This window comes from Protopterus annectens, chromosome 1.part1 (assembly GCF_019279795.1).
Source record: "Protopterus annectens isolate FY-2018-M chromosome 1.part1, PAN1.0, whole genome shotgun sequence".
Classification (NCBI taxonomy): Eukaryota; Metazoa; Chordata; order Ceratodontiformes; family Protopteridae; genus Protopterus; species Protopterus annectens.
In genome coordinates, this window is record NC_056726.1 from 1,933,121,468 (window position 1) to 1,933,144,234 (window position 22,767).

Below are 22,767 nucleotides of genomic sequence, written 5' to 3' on the forward strand. Positions count from 1 at the left end.
TTCTGGGTTATGAATCTGTCCCTCCAGCATGCCCTATTTATTTCAGTGCTGAGGTTCAAGTCTCTCGAGTGCGTAGCACGATGGGATTTGGATTTTCTGAGGTGCACCATGTCCATTAATTCCGGGTTGGACATGGCTTTATACGTCAGGCACAGATCGCCTCTGAGCAGGTGGTATGCCATTGAGTAGAGCTGGAGTTTCTTTAACCAGGCAGCATATGCCATCTGTTTGAGCCCTGTGATCCTCTTGGTGAGGTACTTTTGGGGTCTTTCCAGTTGCTGCAGGTGTCTGGTAAGGTACATCCCAAAAAGGGCATTGCACTCAATTATGGGCCTGATGAGGGATGAGTAAAGAGGCACAATGACCTCCCCTGATCTAGATGTGAATCCCTTCATGATTAGGTGGGCTATATAAAATGTTTTTCTAACCACTTTGGCCACGTGGTTGTCAAATGAGAGATTGCTATCAACTTGGGTCCCCAGGTTCCTAATTACTTCTTCTGTACTTAATGGATTACCACCTATGTGGTAATTTGTGGGCAGTTTGTTTTTGCCAAAGGGGATGACTATACACTTTTTGGCGTTTAGCTTGAGGCCATGGCTCTGGCATCAGTTGTCTGTTTCTATGAAGCCCTTTTGGAGGATGCTTGTGTCGGCTGGAGAGTCGATTATGGCACCCAGTTTGCAGTCATCTGCAAACTTAGTCAGCCACAGTCCTTCCATGTTGGCCTGTACCTCCGAGAAATATATACTGAACAAGAGAGGTCCCAGGACTGAGCCTTGTGGGACACCACTTGTAACTGGTTTGGAGTCTGACATGGCTCCAGCAATTCTAACCATGTGGGTTCTGTCCTTGAGCCAGTTTGCAACCCATCTAGTGACATAGGGGTTTATATTTAAGCTGGTGAGCTTATCTATAATGCCCGAGTGGGGTATTGTATCAAAGGCTTTTGCGAGGTCCAGGTAGGCTGTGTGGACCACCTTCCCCTCATCAATGGCCTTGGTGACTATTTCAAAGAAATCAACCAGGTTTAAGAGGCAGGATCTGCCCTTAACAAAGCCAAACTGGGTAGGATCCAGTGTCTGTAGGTCCCCAATATCTTTATTTATGAGGTCCATGATGATCCTTTCCATAGCCTTGCAGACCAAGCTAGTCAGGCTTATGGGGCGATAGTTTCCAGGATCCATTGAGGCACCACCTTTGTGTAGAGGGACCACTGTTGCTGTACGCCACTCTTTGAGTACATATCCTGTAGTAAGGCTGAGATTGAACAGTAGTTTTATGTTTGGGTTTAGCTATTCTTGGAGTTCATGTAGGATGCAGCCCGGGACACCGTCTGGTCCCATTGATGCTGTGTTTTTTGCTTTGGAGAGGGCAGCTCTTACCTGAGCATCTGAGATGTCAGGGTGGCAGCACTCTGCTGTGATAAATATTTGCCCTTTTGGTGGGGAGGGGGCGGTTTGTGCTGAACCTGTCAGCTAGAATGTTGGCAATGTCTGTGGGTTCGGTATATTTTTTGTCATTTTGGACTAATTCTGAGCATATCTGGGAATTCCCACCCAGGTTCCTAACATAACTAAAGGAAGCCTTGTAATTATCCTTAGTGTCCTGTGCAATTTTTTCTCTCGAAGCTGGCCTTAGACGATTTTATGAGTGCCTGTAGTTTTTTGCTAATACTGATCAGAGATGCCTTCCCTTTTTGGGATTTTGCTCTATCATGTAGTAGCTTCCTCCTTCTATTGTATAGTTTGTTTATGGCTGGGGTCCACCAGACAGGACGTCTGCCTTTGGAGGATTGGGTCTTGGTTTTATTTGGGATTGCATGATCCATGCTTTCCTAAAGGTGTTCTGCGGTCTGGGCCATATTTTTCACAGGCCCGAGGGCTTTGAAGGATTCCACCTCGGTTTTGAGGAGTGTGAAATTTACTTTAGAGAAGTTTTTCACTGTGGTTTTCAGGGCAGGGGGTGGAGTCGGGATGTGAATATCCAGTGAGATTAGTTTATGGTCTGATCTTACCAGTGAGGGATACACTTCTGGTCTGGAGCATAGAGCCCCCATGTTGGTTATGATCAGGTCCAGTATGTTTTCCCCTCTTGTGGGAGTGGTAACAAGTTTTTCCATAGCATTTGAGTTTATAAATTCTAGGAACCTTTAGGCTAGGGTGTTGGAGCTAGAGTAATGCTCCCAGTCTATGTTTGGGTAGTTGAAGTTGCCCAATATAATGGTGTTTGGGGAGAACTTCATATTTTCCAGTGTTTTCAGGAAGGACGAGTGGGGTTCCTGGGTTTGGGAGGGTGGTCTGTAGCAGGCTATAAACTGGAAGGCAGTTTTACCCACTGTTAGTTGCACATGGATAGTCTCTGATGCTCCGTGCTGTGCCACCAACCTGGAGGTGTGGGTATCTTTGACGAATATTGATACTACCCCTCCTTTTGTAGTAAGGTCCAAGTTTTGGGGCCAAAAAGCATGGTATGAGGTATAACCTGGTAGTGCTGGGGTGCTCTCGGGAGCCTTGAACCAGGTTTCTGTTACTGCACAGATATCGATGTTCTCCATGCTAAGGAGAGTTTCGAGTGTGTGCATCTTGAGGTTTAGACTTCTGGCATTGAGTAGCATTACTCTTAGTTTCTTATCCCTTGTGATACCTATGGAGGTGGGTTTGTCTTTTGAGCCTTGCCTAAAAAAGGCACTATGGGGGTAGCAAGAGCCTTTGCCAATATCCGAAAACCCAGGGGTGACAGGTGCAAGCCGTCCCTAGCGAAGCATCGTGGCTTGTCGAGCATGTCATCTCAGGCTGACAAGCATTGGATCCCCTTTGAATGACACCAATACTTAAGCCAATTGTTGAAATTGATCATCTTGTCTTCATATTGTGGCATCATTCTTGGTGAGGATAAAATGCTACTCAAGGTCAGGGTCATACCGGCCTGGGCTACATGCTCAGAGAGCTCCTCTATGTCTCTTTTCGTGTAGTCCAGGGAGGTATGTCTCATGTCATTCACACCAGCATGGACAATGACTGAGTCATATTTGTACTTGCCTTGGAGAGACCTGAGCTTTTGTGTTATGTGGCGGATCCTAGCGCCCGACAGGCCGCTCACCGTGACCTTCTCCTTGTTCAGCCTGGTGAGCGGGACGTCAGTGTGCCTGACGATAGAGTCACCTATTACAAGTGTATCAGGTGTGTTGTTTAGCCTTAAGGGCTGTGACTGTTCGGCACACTGGTGTTGTGAGCTATGTATTGCACGTGTTTTGTTTTGGGTAGTGGTTGCTTGGGTGTCTGCTTTGGAGGTCTCTGCTGCTCAGGCAGATTTTTATTTAGAGCCTCCAAGTATGTTTTTGTGTGTTTATGTGTTTGGTTTGCTGTAGTGGTAGGTCTATGTGAGATTGGAATTGTATTGAGTGTGGTTTCCTTCTCCTCCTGACTGGCTTCACCAGTATGGAGTTGAGAGAGCTTAGCCTCCAGTATGGCTATATGATTGCATCTCTCACATGTGTTGGAATTTGTTGGGAGGAGGAGAGGGTTGACTGTGTACATGAGGCAGTTGTAACATTGCCTCAAGATTCCGAGATTCACCAGCTGGACCAGAGAGGAGATTGACAACTGACCTTTGGACATGCTAGAATAGTATTGGGAATTCCTTTATAATTGAAAAAAAAGGGCCAATGGGGAACGAGGTACTCAAGGAGAGTTTGTGAGGGTGTAGTGCTTTTAATATTTTAGTGCTGACTTATATAATTGCTTTAGTGAGCAAGTGCCAGGTAACTTAAATGCAATGTGTTTCAGGTAACTTAAATGCAAAAATGACAAACAGTAACTTTCTTTCAAGTGAAACAAGGAAATAAGTACAGTAAGCAATGCAGATATCACTAGGGATCCACATATGCGCTGAAAAGCCGCGTTTTAGGTGGAATTAGCATTTCAGAGAAATAACAAGCAAACAAACAAGCAGCATACAAATAAAGCTAGATTCAGCAGGCCTGGATCTAGTCTATGCTACAGCAAACAAGGTGTACCAATTTCAGTAAGAAGCAGTTCAAATATGCAGGCACTATAAGCCTTTAACCAGAAATTCCCAGCAAAGATGGGTAGAGTCCAACCTCTCCTCCCACAAGAGTGCAGACCACGAACCCTTTTAATGTAAAATAACTGGCCTGAAGCCCAAGTGCTTAAACCAGAATTAATACACTTTTAGAATAACAGACACTGAGCCCTCAGTCAGCAGTTCCCAACTTAGAAGGATGTAAGCTACCTGTTCTGCCACTACAGTGCAGACCACAAACCTTCTTAAGGTAAAACAGCTGGCGTGAAGCCCAAGTGCTTAAACCAGAATTAATACACTTTTAGAATAACAGACACTGAGCCCTCAATCAGCAGTTCCTAACTTAGAAGGATGTAAGCTACCTGTCCTGCCACCACAGTGCAGTCCACAAACCTTCCTAATGTAAAACAACTGTCTGAAGCCCAAGTGCTTAATGCAAAAGACTTAGAATGATAGCTACACTTTAATCAAGTTACTACCAAGCAGTAATAAATACAATTGAATACTTTAAAGAATGCCTGGATTAGTGCTCAGGTTATACAAACAAAGCTAGATTCAGCAGGCCTGGATCTAGTCTATGCTACAGCAAACAAGGTGTACCAATTTCAGTAAGAAGCAGTTTAGATATGCAGGCACTATAAGCCTTTAACCAGAAATTCCCAGCTAGAAGGGCAGAGTCCAGCCTCTCCTCCCACAAGAGTGCAGACCACGAACCCTTTTAATGTAAAATAACTGGCCTGAAGCCCAAGTGCTTAAAACAGAATTAATACACTTTTAGAATAACAGACACTGAGCCCTCAATCAGCAGTTCCCAACTTAGAAGGATGTAAGCTACCTGTCCTGCCACCACAGTGCAGACCACAAACCTTCCTAATGTAAAACAACTGGTCTGAAGCCCAAGTGCTTAAACTAAAAGGCTTAGAATGAGTTACACCAAGCAGTAATAAATACAATTGAGTACTTTTAAGATGACGCAAAAGCCAACTAAAGTAGGAAGAAACACAAATACAGTAAAGGCAGATTTTTTTTTTTTTTTTTTTTTTTGAGTGAGCAAATGAGATGGGCCCAGGAGTTACAGGACAGAAACAAGTGCAAATGCAGGCCTTCAAATCAGAAAGTTGAGAGAGATGGAAGACCGCCCAAGCAGCCAATAACTACAAATACTGGGCCAGAACCACTCCTTACGTGGTAGACAGGTTACCTAGTGCTTACCACTCCCACTGATAAGCTAGAAGGCTTCCCTCCAACACATAAAGGCTTGGGGTCTCAGAAGCTTACAAATAGTCCTGGATACAGCAAATCTGTATCTGGAGCACTAATTACAGGAAAGGTAGGAAACAGGCTTACAATTTTTTTTTTTCAGAAAAGTAGCAAAAACAGTAGTAAAAACAATTCACATGCAGTGCAAGCTGTCACACTTGAGTATGTAGCAATATTAGTCCACACACAGTTTGAAAAAATGTAATTAAATTAAAAAGGACTAAAAGCAAGTGCAGAAAGGGTTTATTAGGTAGAATGCGGTAAAGAGATGGGACTGGGGGAGTGTCCTCGATCAAATCTACAGTGGGGCGGGCACTGCAAAAGCCACCAAATTTAAACTACTACCAGAACAGAGAGGGGGGGGGATATTTTCAACAGAGATGTGAGGAATCAGAGTGCAAATTATAAAACCCAAAAAATATATACTGATCTCTGTATATTTGCAGAACACCAAGACAACAGATATCTAAGCAACAATTTAGCTCTATAATACAGAATAATGCAGAAAAATATACTCAGCTCTATATATCTGCAGAAAGTCTTGTAAGGCTGTTCCACTTTAAATGCAGACTGCTGCTATTAACAGTTCAAATTAAGGGAACCTTGAGTTAACAGCACACAAGCAATAGAAACCACAATGAGGGTTGTGGGGAAGAAAGTTTCAACAGAGATGTGAGGAATCAGAGTTGTTAGATATATTAGTTGGTTTTTATTTTCAATCTTGTATTTGTTTGGAATTTGTATTGAAAATGATAAAACAATAAAGATTTATTATTGAAAAAAAAATTAAAAACTTGTTTTTAATTACAATGTGTAAACTTTATTAAGTAGTACTCAGAAATAACTACTGAATCTAAGCCTTGTATCTAATTCCTGCATCATGTGTTTTACTCTGCAATTATTACTGACTTTGTTTAAATGCACCATGACAAGTCTTGCTTTGTTTTTGTTAATTGTAGAGCTTTTCTCCCCGGGCCTCCGCTGAAAAAGGGGACAAGCTCATTCGGATTTACCCGGTCAACAATTGCCAAATAATTAAATAAATAGTCAGGAGAAGTGTGTGTATTGAGAAGGGACACACGCATGAATTGTAGGAATGAACACAGGGGAAGAGGACATGTGAAACATGGTAATATACAACAGATGAGGGCATGTCAATGAAGACAGTTGTAGCATGAACATAAATCACATATTGACATGATACAGCAAGGACTGCACAGTTATTTTATGTGACTGTCACATAAGGTGACATACCATTGGAGAAGATTCTTTGTGAAATAAGCATCCTGACATGAACAATGGAGCGGACACACATCAGGGATGGTATATACAATAGAGGATAGGTGCATATTGTGAAGTTGTGCAAAATGAGTTGACTGAATATGAATGCAATGTCAGCACAGGTCTCAACCAAGTAGAATACATAGTACAGTCTAATGGATAACAGTAGACAGAGAAGCACACACAATTATGGACAATATCAGAATAATACCACCAGCAATCCCATGTCTTTGACATAATATATGTGATTGTAAGTGATCACAGATGGTTCTGCAAGAACACACTTGTACAGCTATTACAGTATGATTTGTCAGCAAGCTATGAGGGCGTCAGGTACACTTTCCTCAAACTTTAACATCTGCTGGAGGTGTAGGAGGGGCACTGTTAAACCTGTATTTGAGATTATGAGCAATCCTGGCTAGTTGGTAGGTGTGCATGGCATACAGTATATATAGAGCAATCATACATCTCAACTGGACAGATTTTCACAGAATGTCCAGATTTTTCTCTCGTATTTTTTGTCCTTTTCTCATAAAATTGTGGTTTTCTGCCAAACCATCAAGGGTTGATGTCAGGAAATAATGTCAGAAATTTGAGTTTCAGACTTCATACCCTTCAGAAAATTCATGCTAATTCAAAATATGTTCTTCTATTAACTTTCTAAGTTTGTAAGAGCAATATTTAAAAAGTGTCCCCATTTTTGCGCCTTTGTCCCCCATTCTTTATTGCTTTGTCCAGATTTCTTGCTCCAAGAGGTTGAGAGGTATGAGCACAATCCACACTGTCATGAATTTAACCCATGCCATCACTGTTGTCAATCAACTATGTATTTATTGTGTGCAGCGCAGGACCATGTATCACACATGCATCTTGTATAACACCTTGATGGGGTTCTGCACCATCAACCACTAATGTTTATGCAACAAAAATAATACTTATGTACGGCTGATAAAATGTGTGGGAGCTCACTGTGGTAAATGAGGTACACCTGAGTAACTTATCACTGGAAAGGATGCATTTTACTCAGTTATTGGCGTGATGAGAACTATAGAACTATAATGATGTTTGATGTGGATGTGCTGCACATACTCAGGACTTGTGTCACATACAAGGTAGTAGTCACTACTGTGGGCAAATGCTGGTGGATGTTCCGCATACCATCTACCTGAGTACACAGGTCACATACCACTTGGTCTGCTCATATGGGCATGCTGTCTATATTATAATTAGTTTGTGTATTTGATATTATAATGTAAATAATCCCTCATGATTTTTGTTCATCTACTGTGTCCCCATGGCTGTGGCAGCAATCCTTTGTGTGTGCTGATACTGTCTGTATTATACCAGTACCACACTTGGATTCAGTGATTGTCCACAATCTGCAGTCCTCAACAAGGCTGGCTAGACAAAGGATTTGTAAGTCATTCTTCACATCTGAGACTTAAATAATGAACTGGAAATGGCCTTGCATAGAGCCCTGAGGTACAGACTTGATCAGTGGACTTCAGATATAGGTCACTTCACACATTTCAGCATATTTTTCTGTCACATATGTGATCCAGTGGTCTACCCATCTGGTGATATAGGTTCTCAGTAATACCTCAGTGTGAATTTCTGTCAAATGCCTTGGCCAGGTCAAGTTATGCAGGATGATACTGTTGTCATCACATTTATTGGAATAAATGTCTTGTGAAAAGACTTAAAAATACAGCCTTGGTCATTCATCACATTCCACACACTGGTACTATGCAAACCGTTGTACAACTGTACAGCTATCACATACTTACATTAATTGTGTAACATATGCTAATATGTGTTTCATGGGCAAGCTGTGTTTGACCAGCCTAATGCCATATCAGGACACATTAAGGATCAGTTGTTTGTGGCTCATGCAGAAGATATCCTGACACAAATGCTTTTAGTCACAAATGGTGATACTGACCACCTCTATAATCCTCGGGTGTAGCAACACAAATGCACATACAAATGAATTCCACAAGACTGCAAATGAATCAAAACACACAATGCTTCGGTTGTGTATGTAATGCTTGTGCACTGGCCCAGCAATCAAGGAGCCTCAATCCTCATCACTAACACCAGTGATGGGCGTCCATATAGGGAAAGGATAATAGATACACACACAGTAAAGTACAATTTCCCTTAAGAGCCCACAGAGATCACAGTCAGTCTGGGGCTGTTTTTTCCCTTTCTCTCTAGGTCCCCAATAAGACTCGCCACTGGCACAGCTATAGAGTCCAGATCTCAGCCTAGTGGCCAATTTAAAACCTTCAGCATCCTCTCTGTCCAACCAGTGCTTCATATCCCTGCCCAAGTAGCTGACACACACACTTTGAGATAAGAGTTTATACAACCACACAGACATTCCTGGGGAAGACCTGCACAGGTTCTCCAGCTGTGCCCCTTTTACCCAGACTATAAGGTAGAAATCACTGCCACCAGCCAGCTTATATTTATCAGCTACTCACAGGCCCTTATGAAAGGTTGTCCATTTATACTGTGCAATATTATTATCCAAATGATAAGTGAATCCAAACAGTTAAGACATATTTGGAGTGACTTGGTGCAGTATCACTGTATACATGCAATGTACTCTTAGAGCTTAAATGATCTCTACACAAAACAGCCACAATTGAAAGGTTTAAAAATATTTAATAATAAATAATAAAAACACAAGACAATACTTCTTACTACATAGTGCTAGTCAAGAGTTCAGAGATCACAGAAAAATACTTAAAATAAAACAGTAGAAAAGTTCTGACATCACAGAAAAACAAACTTTTCCAGTCTTCCTATTTTCTACTATATCTAAGAGAAAACACAGTTTTAAAATCCTACTTACATATAGACACAGGCAGAGTGGTGAGTTGGATTTTCTCAAGAGAAATGCTTAAATGTTCTCATTCTTTCTGTCCTTAAATTGATAACACAGTACCGCTGATTCATTTCAGATTACATAATTTCTTTCTGGTTCCCAGGCTAACAGACTCTCAGGGGTTAATACCCCTTGATCTTGCAGCTGGTTAGGAAGCCAGAACAATAAAATAAATTACACATGCAAATTCTAGCCATTAACTCTGGCCTCACAACAATAGGCAGAATGCCTTTATCTGGACATCTTGGCTCTAGTTGTGACATCAAAGAATTGACTTATCAGCTTTGTTTCAGCAGAGTACACTGTTATTATTAAATTTTTGCAGTTCCACATTTAACACAATTTTTCCCATTTAAAAGAACATGCCTATGGCTTATATTAATATTTACAAATGACAGAATTATCTGCAAAATTCTATCTGTCAATGCTGGCAGCCTTCACCTATTTTCACACATCTTGGCCCTGCCCTCGGGGAACTCAAGCTAGTTTTTCAAGAGACCCTTGAGAAACGTTGCTTGAGAGGGTTAGGTCTATCTGAGTATACCTTACCCCATTCCCTGTCTTGAGAGCCCATCTGTATTGGCATTGCTAATCCACTGTGATGCTGCACTGACATATCATATGCTTGCAACCCTAGGCTCCATCTTAGCAACTTGGCATTTTGCTGGCTGGCTCTGTGTAACCATGTTAGGGGGTTGTGATCTGTCACTACAGTGAATTTTCTTCGATACAGATAAGGCTGAAGTTTCTGCAGTGCCCACACTATGGCTAGACATTCCTTTTATACAGCTGCATAGCATTCCTCCCTGGGTTGGAGTCTACTACTGAGATAAACCACTGAGTGCTCTTTTCCCTCTGAATAAATCAAGTACAGCCACCACCCTATGGTTTGAGGCATCCACATGCACAACAAATTCTTTGCTGTAATCTGGACTGGCTAACACAGGGGGTCCTCCCAAAGCTTCCTTAAGCTCCTGGAATGCCTGCTCACATGCTGGGGTCCACACTACCCTATCTGGTCTGTTCTTCCTCATCAAGTCTGTGAGGGGAGCAGCTATGGTACTATAACTGGGGATGAACTTTCTGTCATACCCTGCTGTCCCCAAGAATCCCCTCACCTGCTTTTTGGTAACAGGTGCAGGCCATGCCTGAATGGCTTCTACTTTGGCAGGTTATGGCCTGATCTTACCACTCCTCACTCTATGTCCCAGGTAGGAATCCTTTACCATACCCACCTGACATTTGCTCGGCTTAATGGTCAACCCTGCCCTCTGTAGTCTGCCCTGTACCTCCCTGACATGTTTAAGGTGCTCCTGCCAGGAATGGCTGTAGATGTCAATATCATCCAGGTAAGCAAGGGCAAACCATACTGCTCCTGCCAGCATATGATTTATCAGCCACTGGAAAGTCACTGGGGCATTTTTCTTCCCAAAGGGCATCTTTCTGAACTCATACAAGACCAAAGGAGCCACAAATGCTGACTTCTTTTTAGCACTGCGAGTCAAGGGCACCTGCCAGTAACCCTTGATAAGATCAATGTTTGTAAGATACTTATCCCCACCCAGCTGCTCTAGGGCCTCATCTGTCCTAGGCATAGGGTAAGCATCTGACTCTGTGTGACTATTTAATTTCCTGTAGTCCACACAGAACCTGGTGCTGCCATTCTTCTTTGGCACCAGCACCACTGGTTAGACCCAGGGACGGTTGGTCTCTTGAATCACCCCTAGTTCCAACATCCTCTGTATTCTCCTCCCTCAGAGTCTGTTTGACTTCCTCAAGAACACTATAAGGGGCCTGCCTAATAGAGCTTTGGGGTCCTATATCCACCTCGTGTTACACCAGGTGGGTGCACCCTGGTTTCCCAGTGAACATGTCCCCAAACTCCTGTAACAATGCTCAGATTTCTCGAACCTGGGTAGGATAGAGCTACTGGGACATTGCTACCCCTTCCACTAAGGTGTCAGTCCGAGCCTCATTGAGGAGGTCAGTCAGTAGATCTCCCTAAGACTCCTCCTGTAATCCACTGCAAATGTTCAGCACGAGGGCCCCTATCATGGTTAGGTTTCATCATGTTAATACGGTACAAATTGTACCATGTTGACATGGTGCAATCTGTGCCCCTGCCTCCTGCCTAGCATTGCACCATGTAGTTAGCATCACTTACCTTTCATTCCACTTTGTAGGGTCCCTTCCAAGCTGCTTGCAGCTTGTTGTGTCTGACAGGAATGAGAACCATTACCTGCTGCCCCACAGCATACTCTCTAGCTTGACCATTCCTGTCATACCACACCTTTTTCTGTTGTTGGGCTTCTGTCAGGTTCTCTTGGGCCAAGCCCATGAGTTCACTGAGTTTTGTCCTGAGGTTTAGGACATATGCCACAACAGACTCCTTGTGAGTTTTACATTCACCTTCCCACTCATTTTGAATTAAATCTAGAGGTCCCCTCAGCTTATGCCCATACAGCAACTCAAAGGTTGAAAACCCTGTGGATTCCTGGTTAACCTCTCTATAAACAAACAGATGGGGAAAATATTTCCCCCACTCCCTCTTAAACTGGTCTGCAATGCCTGTAGCATAGCCTTGATTGTAGAGTTTAACCTCCCAACAAGATCATTAGTCTGGGGATGGTAGGGGGTGGTCTTCATGTGCTTCACCCCACTGTACTTCCACAGACAAGCCAGCAGGTCTGACATGAAATTGGCACCTCTGTCAGTCAGTATTTCTTTTGGGAAACGTACCTTGCTGAAAATCTCTAACAAAGCATTTGCCACCTTTTCTGCCTCAATGGACAACAGAGCCACTTCCTTAGGATATTGTGCAGCATAATGCACTACCACTAGCATATACTTTTTCCCTGTGGACCTTGGGGAACTCAGATGCCCCATAATATCCATAGCTACCCTCTGAGATTGCTCCTCATTCACAGTCAAAGGCATCAAAGGAGCTTTCACCTTGTCTCCTGTCCTGCCTACCTTTTTGCACTGCTCACAGGTCCTGCAGTACCCTGTTACATCTCTTGAAATTCCAGGCTAATAGAAGTTCTGCATGATATGTCTCCTTGTACGTTTTATGTCCATATGACCTGTAAAGGGAATATCATGGGCTATGGATAGAAGTGCCAGATGGTAGACTCTAGGCACTACCAACTGCTGTACCCTCTCACCTTCTAGCCATCCCTCAGGGGTCTACTCTCTATACAGTAACCCTTTGTCCCAATATACATAATCTCGCTTTCCTTGAGAATCAGGTGCCTTACTAGCTACCTGCTTCAGGCCTTGCAATGTAGGGTCTGAGAGCTGAGCCTGTTGCAACTCTCTCTTTGTAACCCTTCCCAGCTCCCCTTCAACAGGATCTCTGGCATCTTCTGACAGTGGTGCCTCACTTTCAGCCTGGGTACTACTACTCACGTCTACCTTTGCAGTCACTCTGTCCAAGGGAACATCAGTACCCACAAGCAGCTGTGGCTCACCTTCAGTCTCACTGCTACAGAGTAGCTCCTTCCCTGAAGTAACCACCTCAACAGTCCTGGCTGCAAGTATGCAGTCTGTCTAGGTCTCCCTCTGGCTACAAGACCTACATGCTTGTCTCCTAGCCTGACTATATGTAAATGCATAAACACATGGTACTGCCTCATCCAAATCCTTCCTTATCAAGACATCTGCAGGATGGTAGTTCTGTACCCCTGTTGTCTTAAGACAATCTACTATTAGCATTTTGTCTTTTCCACTTACTGGCTCTCTCACCTTTTGTTCTCCACCTCGCCTCCTTGAACATCTGTATGCCAAATGGCCCCACTGGTTGCATTCAAAACATTTAACCCTAGGTCCTGGACATGTACCTGTACTAGTGGCTTCCCCTGCTTACTGGCAGATTCTTTTGGGGCAGTCTGTGCTGCCCACCATGGGTTCCTTTAGACTCATGAGCAGTACTGGGGGTCCCTTTCCTGTGCAGGGATGCCCTGCTTGCTAGGTATAGGTATCCCTTCTTCTTCAATTCATCTGAAGTAGCCCATTGTCTATCAGCTAACCAGATCCTCATGTCCTCAGGCAAAGTGCTAAGGGCTTGTTCCCTCACCAAAATGTCTGGCAGCCCTTCAAAAGTTATTCCAAGAAAAAACAGTAAACTAATAAGTTACAAACTGCACAAAACAGTTGTCACGATCCAAATCCACAAATGAAATCAGGTTGGCACAAACACTTTAAAATAATATAAAAATTACTTATTGTGGTTTAATGTTTCATACCACAAAATGTATAACGAACCCTTTTTTCAAATGCAAATTGTTACGAGTTCTATTAGTTGCATTTGAAAAAAAGGGTTCTCTAATCGTGATCGTGACAACTTTTTTTTTTGTTGTTACAGTTTGTGACTTGGTGTGCAGTTTGTAGCCCTTCAAAAGTGGTGACCTGGCATCCACTCACCCATCTATGAAAATAAGTGCTCAGTTCATCAACATATTCACACACACTTTCTTCTGCCTTGCATCTATGCTCACCAGACTTTTTCCTATATGTTTCAGGCATTAGTTTAAACAATTCTAACAAACAGTTCTTAACCATAGTATAATTAAAACAGTCAATGTCAGATGTTTTAGACAATACAGTTACAGCTTTATCATGTAGTAAAAGGGGTCTGGAACCATACCCAGAGCCTTTGGTTAACATCATACTGTTTACATACCCTCTCAAACATATGAATGAAACTATCAAAATTATCCCCCTCATTAAATTGTGGAAGAAATTTACTGACCTTTTGTGTTTCTGGGATCCAGTTACTCCCTTCCCCATTATCTCCATGACTCTGGTGAAGAGTCAGTATCGCCTTCTCATGCTGCCTCTGCCTGTCCTTTTCCTCAGCTTCCAGGAATAGCAGTTTCTCATTCTCCTCACTCTATGGATGTCTCAGTCTCTCTGCTGCTTCTATTTCCAAATACCTGGCCTCCAACTCAAGTCTCATTAGCTCCAGATGGATTTTTAAGTCATCTGCAGAAAGGTTGCGCTGTCCATTCCTTGAGGGTGGTACATCACCAGTGCTAGTTTGATTGTCCTCCTGGTTGCTGTTTTCTATTGCAGCTGTGACCAAAGCTGCAATCATGTCTGCCTTAGTCAGAATATGCACCAGTCCCCTAGCCTGGCACATCTCAGCCAACTGGCTCCTTGTCAGCTTTCCGTACTCCTCCTCTGCTGACATGCTGCCTGCTCTCCCTGACTAACTAAGGTAACAAAAGAAATAAAACAATTGTGATCTGAACTCTGACTATTCACTGCATGGCTGACTTAGAGTACAAAACACCTTCAGTGATCACTATACACAAGCTACAGGAATTCACTCTACCCACACCACTACAAGCCAGTTAGTATTTGCCAACCAATTAATATGTGCTGTGGATATCCCACCACTGCCAAACAATTAATATGTGATGCTCGTGCACTGACCCAGCAATCAAGGAGCCTCAGTCCTCACAACTAACACCAGTGAGGGGCGTCCATATAGGGAAAGTATAATAAATACACACACAGTAAAGTACAATTTCCCTTAAGAGCACAAAGAGATCACAGTCAGTTTGGGGCTGGTTTCTTCTTTCTCTCCAGGTCCCCAGTAAGACACCCCACTGGTACAGCTATAGGGTCCAGATCTCAGTCTAGTGGATAAGCTAAATCCTCCAGCAACCTTTCTGTCCAACCAGTGTTTCATGTCTCTGCCCAAGAAGCTGACACACACACACACACACACACACACACACACACACACACACACACACACACACACACACACACACACACACTTTGAGATAACAGTTTATACAACCACATAGAAACTCCTGGGGAAGGCTGGCATAGGTTCTCCAGCTGTGCCCCTTTTACCCAGACTATAAGGTAAAAATCACTGCCACCACCCAGCTAATATTTACAGCTACTCAAAGGCCCTTATGTAATGGTGTCCAATTATACTATGCAGTATTATTATCCAAATGGTAAGTGCAACCAAACAGTCAAGACTTATTTGGAGTGACTTGGTACAGTATCACTATATACATGCAATGTACTCTTCGAGCTTAAGTTATCTGTACACAAAACAGGTTTAAAAATATTTAATAATAAATTATAAAAACACAAGACAATACGTCTTACTACATAGTGCTAGTCAAGAGTTCAGAGATCACAGAGAAATACTTAAAATAATACTGTAGAAAAGTTCTGACATCACAGAAAAACAAACTAGTCTAATCTTCCTATTTCCTAGCTATATCTAAGAGAAAACACAGTTCAAAAATCCTACTTACATATAGACACAGGCAGAGTGGTGAGTTGGATCTTCTCAAGACAAATGCTCAGATGCTCTCATTCTTTCTGTCCTTAAATTGATAGCATAGTACCACTGATTCATTTCAGATTACATAATTTCTTTCTAGTTTCCAGGCTAACAGACTTTCAGAGGTTAATAGCCCTTGATCTTGCAGCTGGTCAGGAAGTCAGAACAATAAAATAAATTATACATGCAAATTCTAGCCATTAACTCTGGCCTCAAAACAATAGGCAACATGTCTTTATCTAGACATCTCAGCTACGAGTTTTGACATCAAAGAGTTGACTTATCAGCTTTGTTACAGCAGAGTGCACTGTTGTTACATTTTTGCAGTTACACATTTAACACCATTTTTTCCAATTTAAGAGAACAAGCCTGTGGCTTATATTAATATTTACAAATGACAGAATTATCTTCAAATGTCTATCTGGCTAGGCTGACAGCCTTCACCTACCTTTGCAGTGTATATCACAACATAACAGCATGCGCATGAGACAAGACTTATGTTACCCATTGATCTGCTCCACTACAGCATCACATGTCTTAATACACCATCAATATACATGCAGATGTATCATACCATGTCAACAGTTCTTGGGGCATATTACTACAGCTGTTATAAAAGAAGCATGTAATGCAATGGCAGCGATAGCCGTCAATACATTAGCTCACATCGCAGATTGTAATACCCTCATGTAGTCATTCTGTACAACCACATCTCACACATCTCAATATAGCACAAGTCAATGACAGCAACATTGACATTTCTACTGCTCATAGGGTCATAGGACATAATTAGGCTAATAGCCAAAATCACATGAATTCCTAGCCATTATTTGTACCATTCGAATATAAATCCCTATATCAATATTATAGAAGATACTAAGACTATTGTGTGCACATGTATAATTGTTGGATTCCATTATATCCTTCCACTGTCCAGATGGGACATGTGCACCACACCATGACAGAAATATCAATCACACATGCAGTGGCCTGGAGATGGCTTGCAGAGGCTCATGGGATGTGTGTGTGTGCATATTTGACATAAGGAAATAATCCATTCCTCTCCAGGAAGGATGTCATGTGGCCAAAGGAAAAAGGAGGATGCATGGGGCAATGTGAAAGGTACCTCAAGTGGTAGTGAAATGAAGAGCTATTCCAAAGACCATACAATGAATATAATGCACTACCAGCCAAACACACACACACACACACACACACACACACACACACACACACACACACACACACACACACACACACACACACACACACACACACACACACACACACACACACACACACACACACACATACAAAACAGTAGACTGGGCCTGATTTGAACCTTACACTTGTGCAGGTATAGAAGATGAATGCCCTGCAGTGTGATAGTAGAATCACCACATATGTCTGACTGTAACATTGGAACATTGCATTTTAAGGAGTATGACATCATCGTTGTATGCTGAGAAGAACATGTTGGGAGGAGTGTAGAGCATGGATGTGGAGTCACATCCCTGTGCAAAATTCTCTCAAAAGTGACAGTTGTATAGATAGACATACAAATTGCCTGCTGTCAGATTAGAACACCTATATGTGTAGGTAAAGTAGCTTGCAAACATGGTAGTTAATGTTACTGCCACAGCACAGGATTATTAACAAACTTAGAGCCATGATAACCAGGTTATACACAAACTATTAACTCTACACCTTAGGAAACTCAACAAACAGATGGCCAGGCAACAATTCTTGACTAAAAATGAATTTTAATGAAAAAATAACTTCAAGATAGCAGGTTAAGCACTTTCGTTCCTAATAATTTCACAGGAACTTCATCAGAAACAATGAACAAATTAATTATCCTTCTTAAATACCCTACCCATTCAGTCACGTGACCAGTACAATTCAACATATAACCATTGAAAATTCAATCACTACTTGTATAAAATATAATGATATAACATGCATATATGTGTATGCTAAAATATACTTAAAATCGCAAACTTCTTAACTTTAAAACAAAATTAATTGAACAGATGCCATTAAGTCCTCGTATATCCATTGGATTTAAACACAATTGCTATTATAATTCACATTTGTTCAAGTTCTCACCAACTACAAAACCCCATTGCATCCCATTTAACCTGTTCTATCACACTAAATTCAAAAAAAAATTGACTCACTTTCTTTAATATGTTTGAACAAGGCATTCATATACCTTTTATTTCTTATATCATTCAAATTATCATAAATTCTACTATATAACTTTCTCGAAGTTGTAACTGCATAGAATGCCTGACACATTTTACAATTAGCTAAATACACAACATTAGTAGAGTCAGAATTACAATAACCACTAATTATATGTTTTTCCTCATCATAAATTTAACAGGCTTTGCAACAAAGGAGCACTGTGGGCAACGACCACACTTGAACATCCCATTAAAACATGACAAATTCATTCTTTCCCATCACCCATTTCCAAATGAACTTTAAAAGCTTTTCCTCCTTTGTATACAATATATGGTTTCCCACACATTTTTTTCATTAAATCATACTCCAAATTTAATAAAATGCAGTTTTTATTAATACAATCAACTATTGCTCCACTATTTAAAGTATACTTCTTTCTTCTCCTTTTGGCTTTTCCTAGTTCCAATATACATAATCTGTCACCTTTTAGGTTTTTAACTGAGGGTTGCACTATTGGGATTCAACCAAATTTATACTTAACAATGCACGAAAAAACATTTCTTCTTTTATTAACTAACTCCTCCTTTATTTCCATGACAAACCTATTAGGGTAACCTCTTCTCTTAAACATATCAACCAACACATCACATTTACTCAGAAACACATCAAAATCTGACACCATTCTAGCCACCTGTACAAGCTGGACCTTAACTACTGCCTTCTTTTGATGTAACAGGAGCCAACTATTAAAATGTAAATGCATATTAGAAAATGTTGGTTTCCTGCATATGTTTGAAACATAATCCAAAGTCCAGACACCAAAAAAAAATGCCAGTAAAATGTAGAAAAAAAGGATCCGAGCACCTCCAGGTTCACGCTCCTTTATTATGAAACTAAAAATTAAGCGTTTTCATCTCTGCCAGTGGAGACTTCATCAGAATAATGAAGTTAACTGTCAAAAGAACTTTATATAACCATTTTAAACATGATAGCCAACTCATTTAATCAATCCAAACATTACATGTCACAAAGATGCAACTTCCCAATAGACTATTAAAAACTCCACCCCAATTTTGTTTAAAAGAAGATATAATTTTTTACCAGTATATAAAAAAACTTCTTATTAAAACATTTTTCATAAAGTGTTTTTGTATCTTTTATATATACATATTTTTATTTATATGTATATTCCTGTCAAAAACCATAACAAAACAAATCAATTTTTTTCTTTTTCATGTAGCATAGGAATAATGGATATAGAGTCATTAGTCCCTGGGGGAACATAGCTGGCAATCTTATCTGCCACTCAGTTTCTTTTTCCTTTAACAAATTTATCCAGTCACCACCCCGAGGTTCAGGTTTTACATGCTCCAAAATACCAAACACAAACCTTTTAAAATTCACACAATTCAAGGAATGCTTAAACAAAGCATTATTTATTTATTTTTTATCATTTTTATGTTTATATATTCTATTCTTGAGGGGACGCTCAGTCTTGCCTAAATAGATTGTGCAACATGTGGAACAAGTAGCCAAATACACCACTCTACTGGTGGCACAATTTTCCTTCTGAAATTTTATCTCACTTTGCAATCTATTATTCAATGTTATACTAGCTTCCTGATTTACATAAGGGCATTGATGGCAAGCACCACACGGTTTGGTTCCATAATCAGAATCTACTCTAGACTGTATTTTATGGTCAAGCAACCTTTTAAAATTGCTCCTGTCTTATTAGAAAATCTCAGACCTTCCCCCACCTTTTCTAACACCTCATTGTTCACCCTAAATATATTCCAATTTTTTTGAAAGGCTTTTTTAATTTCAACTGTTAAATGACTGTATTCAAGTATACATGCTTTTTTCTATTCATCTTTATTGACAAGTGATGTGTTACTTTCTTTCTATAAACCCACACCTAGTAGGGGTTTATAAATAATACCTCATTTCTCATATACTTCCTTTATTATTTCTAACAACCAATTCCAGGGGTAACCTCTCCCTTGAAACATCTCACTAATTTTCTCAAGTTCCTCCAACACATCTTCTCTGTGAGATGTCATCCTTACCACTCTTATGGCCTGTCCTCTTACTATAGTCTTTTTTGTGTTACAGGGTGACTGCTCCTGATGTGTAGATTAGAATTACAAAACGTATATTTTCTATAATCTTTTGATTTAAACCCATCATTGTAATGAGATATATATGTATCTAAATAACTAATTCCATTCTTGTCATGATTGTATGTAAATTTCAGAAACTATGTTGTATTTCCTAAATAATTAACAAATTCCTCTGCTTCCTCGCATGTACCTTTCCAAAGGAAAAAAATGTTATCCAAAAAATCTTGAATACATTTTTATTCTATTCCAATAAGGGCAGTTAAACACAAATGAGGTTTCCCATCCCCATAATACTATGTTTGCATATAAGGGGGCACATGCTGCCCCCATTGCCACTCCTTTGGCTTGTTGGAAATATTCTCCTTAAAGAAATGAAGTTATTTTCCAATATCAATCTCATAAGCTCACAAATAAGTGTTACCTGTTCCTCTCTTAAATCTGAATATTGAAACAAGGTTTCCTCAAAAAAAAAAAAAAAAAAAAAACAATCACTTCAGCCTTAGGAATTACTGTGAAAAGATCCTTTATGTTTGTTGTGAGGAAAATTAGATCTTTTTTCCAGATATCTTTCTTTAAAAGACCTAGGAATTACCAGGAATCTCGAACCAAATGGGAAGTTTTTTGAATTACATGCTGTACCCATGAATCTACCAATGCTGCTAAGAGGTGTATCTTTGAACCCCTTGGTGCCACAATGGGTCTAAATGGAGGTTTATTTCCATATTTTCATGAATTTTGGGAATTTCCAAATAAAAACAGGAATTATAGGGTCCTTCCTATATAAAAAAGTTATACAAATGTATATCTGTCCTATTATTCAACAAGTATTCTTCCAAATATGAATCTATACGTGAATAGGATATGTTTATCTGATTCTTGGAAAGGAGGGTGGCCTAATGGTTAAGGTGTTTGCCTTACAAACACAAAATGCAGGGTTTGAGTCTCACAAGGGATAATTGGCTAGGCTTAAAATGGCTCACAATGGCAGTTAGCCTAGTACTAACCTATGAACCTACAATGTAGGTTTCTTCATCAAACAGCAACTTTTGCATCTCATTCAAATAATCAATGGCCTTAAACGGTACTATTCCCCCTCCTTTGTCTGGTGCCATGATACATAGGTTATCATCTTTTTTAAATTCTAACATTAAATCATGTTCCTCCTTGGTAAGATTCCAAGTAACTCTTTTTTTCATTTTCATGAATCTTATATATATATATATATCTTTCATAACTATTTTCTCAAATGTATCCAATAAAGGATGCGGAGGGGGATTAAATGTACTGTTCTTTCTAGGTGTAACTAAATGGCCTCTAGTGTTTTCTACAATATTCGAAGCTTGCCCTGAAAAATATATATTAAAATTTAACTTTTTAGTACACATTTTTAATTCAGTAATATTGTCAACTATATTTCTTTTTCCTTCTGGGACAAACTTAATACCCTTAGACAATAAACTGAAATATTCAGATGTAATATCTTTGTATAGTTGTATATTGTAAAGCCATTCTCCTTGTGTATAATATTATTTTCAGTTACTCTCAGTTCCTGTAATGGTTCACATTCCTGTATACATTCTTCCTCTGTGGTTGTTGGTAATACCTCACATTACACTCTCCCTGGTCTGTATACCTTTAGGCCAGTCTCTCCAAGCAATGCATTGTCTGAAAATACTGAGCTGCTACATAATAATTATCTGAACTTTCATCATTTATAGTACAACCCCCTCAATACTTCACTGCAACTAGGTGTATAAACATTCCTAGAACTAAAATTTAAGATACTTCCCACAGGGTACACCTTTTTATTTTCATATTGCTTCATGTCCCTTGTTTGAAACATAACCACCCTTAGCTATGTCTTTACTAATTTCAACATCCAAAAAATTAACACATTCTTCATTATTAGTATACTTAAATTCCAAAAAGTCCACTGATTTATTAATATAGTCTATAACCTCCACCAAACTATCATTTGTATCAGTCCACAGAATAAATATATTATTCAAAAATCTAGTGTATAATCCCAAGGATTTATTAAATCTACTACCAAAAACATAACACTTTTCCAAAAAGGACATTACAATGTTTTCAAGCTAGGGGCACACACTGCCCCTATGGTGACTCCAAGTATTTCTGCTTCTTGAACTTTTTTAAACTGTTTAAAGTTGTTTTTTCACCTGCACTTTTAAAGTTTGTCCTGTTTGTTGCATTTACCTGTTGAGGCTACACACTCAAGTGTGCTAGCCTGTGTTACATATCTATTGCATCTCCTGCTGTTTGTTGCAAAAAATAATAAAAAAAAAAATATCCTTGTTTCCCATCTTTCCTGACCTAGAGTAGTCCAAATACAGGCTTTGCTGTATTCTGGACTTTTGGAAACTTCCTGTACTGCCCATTTCCCTTCTTGGATAAAGGGAGGCTTCTTTGTTCACCAGTGGCAGTGGAGAGCTTAGAGCCGCCTATCTATCCCTGGAGGAGTGTTCCCAGCAGAAGAATCTGGTAGTCTATTGGCTGTTTTGGGCCAATTTCCAGCTCTTTCAAGTCCCCCTGCATAAAACCCGCTTTGGTGCGGCTTTGCGTGATTTTGCGCATAGTGCAGCATCGGGCAGCTCCGCTTACTTGGGTTTAAACCATTCTCGGCTCCACAAAGTCTGCTCTTC